Source organism: Monopterus albus, unplaced genomic scaffold (assembly GCF_001952655.1).
Source record: "Monopterus albus unplaced genomic scaffold, M_albus_1.0 scaffold193.1, whole genome shotgun sequence".
Lineage (NCBI taxonomy): Eukaryota > Metazoa > Chordata > Actinopteri > Synbranchiformes > Synbranchidae > Monopterus > Monopterus albus.
The window spans coordinates 74,699-76,886 of NW_018128073.1; the positions used below are offsets into that span (position 1 = coordinate 74,699).

Consider the following 2,188-nt stretch of genomic DNA (forward strand, 5'->3'; position numbering starts at 1 on the left):
ACTGCAGCAAAAGGCCGATAGCAGTTAGATGTAAACCTCCTCATTCACTCCCACTCAGTGGGTGTATGGCCTGACTGTCAAGAGCTCATCATCATTTTCTATTTATAGAGCATTTTTCTAAACATTAGTTACAAAGTGTTTCTCACTGGCACAAACAATACAAATAGCATACAAGACAATAAAATGTCACCATAAAACAGTTCAAAGAATTAAAACCAATTCAGAAAAAGCTTTTCAAAATAAATGGGTTTTAACACGAGACTTGAAGATGATTGAAGACTCTGCTACCTGAGTTCCTCTGGTTTATTCCAGAGTCTAGGGGCTCTAACTGCAAATGCTCCATCACCTTTGGTTTTTAGTCTCGCCTCAGGTACAAACAGAAGGCCTTTGCCAGAGAATCTCGGATTACGTGCAGGCTCATAAGGAATTAATAGATTAGAAAGATAACATGGGTCAAGGCCATGCAGGGCTTTGTAAGTCAAAGAAGGATTTTAAAATCAATTCTAAAACATACAGGTTAGTAAGTTATTGGCTTGTACTGATGTTATTTCATGTTAATGTAATAGATAAACATGATAAAGATTGGAGGTTGGTAACTGACAACAAACAGGATGACAAACTCCTATGTATGATGAACAGCAGTCCAAGATGTCGTCATCTGCTCTATGTGGTCAGGTGGCCTCACAACGTTTAACAAAACTACTTTTAACTTTTACTTTATTTTGTTTAATATTTTTTCAATTACTATTTTTTATCTTCAGGATGAGGTTATTTTTTCATGTCAAACACACAATACATTTATAAAAACACAAATGTGCTGAAAACGATTTAAACAAACCTTCTTGGCTGTTCTCAGTGCGGCCCAGTCGCTCTGCTCAGGATTCAAAATGCTGCCTGAAATTCTTTAGAATTCCTAAAATAAATATAAAGTTTCTTTTCAACTTGTACTCACAGTTAGTCATCCTTTTGTGCAGTCACAAGTAATATCAGTGTATTTATTATCTGTTAATGTATTTTTGGTACTAAAAGGAAAACCTAAAGTTTTTGGAGGATGTTAAGGAGTTTGGTGTCTGCAGAAATAAGATAGGTGACAGCACTTCCACCGCTTCATGGAATGACCCACATGTGTGTGTAAATATGTTGTAGTCCAGTACAATACCACCTTTAACCATGACCTCAATAATAAACATAAATGCGAATTTATACATTTATGACAATTTGACTAAAAACTGAAACATTTTGAGCTTCATAAACATAAGTGTTAAGGCGGAAGTGTCACACTGAATTACATACAATTGTAGAGGTGTACGTAATAAAGTGGCCCATGAGTGTATGTTGCTTGTAAGTTATAAGCAAGTTTAATAAAAGTAATTCGCTTATCACCAATCATTCCAGACCTTTCACCTTGAATAGGAATCAGATTTGGACCTTTGAATATTAAGTCTGAGAACCCCTGCTCTAGAGCCAGGATGTGGTTTGTCTGTTCTGGGCTACTGTAAAAAACATGGTGGCTCCAGTGATAGGAGACTGATCCTGTGTAGATATAAAAGGCTCATTCTAAGATAAAGAAAACACAATGATTATTTTCTGGTGATGACACATTAATGAAACCAGAATTATGCATACTATGGCCCATTTCTGCTAATAAAGCGTTGTAGATCGTTTACACTGCTCTTTTACGATGGCTGTTATATGTATGTTTCTATATTATGTTTACCAGATGTATGTAAAGCACTTTGGTAATCTTTTAATTATTTTTAAGTCTTATATTGATAAAGGTTTAGTTCAGTTGAGATTTACCGATAATGAGTTTTACCTTTTCTTGGTTGCCGTAATCTGGGTCAGTAATCCAGGTGAGCTGGGGAGTAGCTGCAGAGTTGGCGAAGAGGCAGGCTGCTTGGCCAGGAAATCCAAAACACTGCAAATATAAATGCTAATTTATATCTTGTAATATGCAGCTCCAGAGCACACGGGCACAGAGTGGTTTCCGACCAGTGGCGGGCAGCCGCCCGGGGCGGCATTTTTTTATGACACGTGGGGGGCGGCACAAGCACTTGGAAAGAAAATAATCTGCGCCGCTAAGCGGTTTTTATTATCTATCCTATGTGGCGCCCCTGCTTGATGAGAAGGTGCCGTGCACAGAAGGGGGTCTCGCCCGGGGAGTAATTCAATGTAGAACCGCCACTGT

General features: G+C 38.1%; 1 pseudogene; it reads right to left on the minus strand.

Annotated features, from left to right (window-relative positions):
- Positions 1-2,188, minus strand: part of LOC109970252 (uncharacterized) — a 7,217-nt pseudogene that overhangs the window by 2,145 nt on the left and 2,884 nt on the right.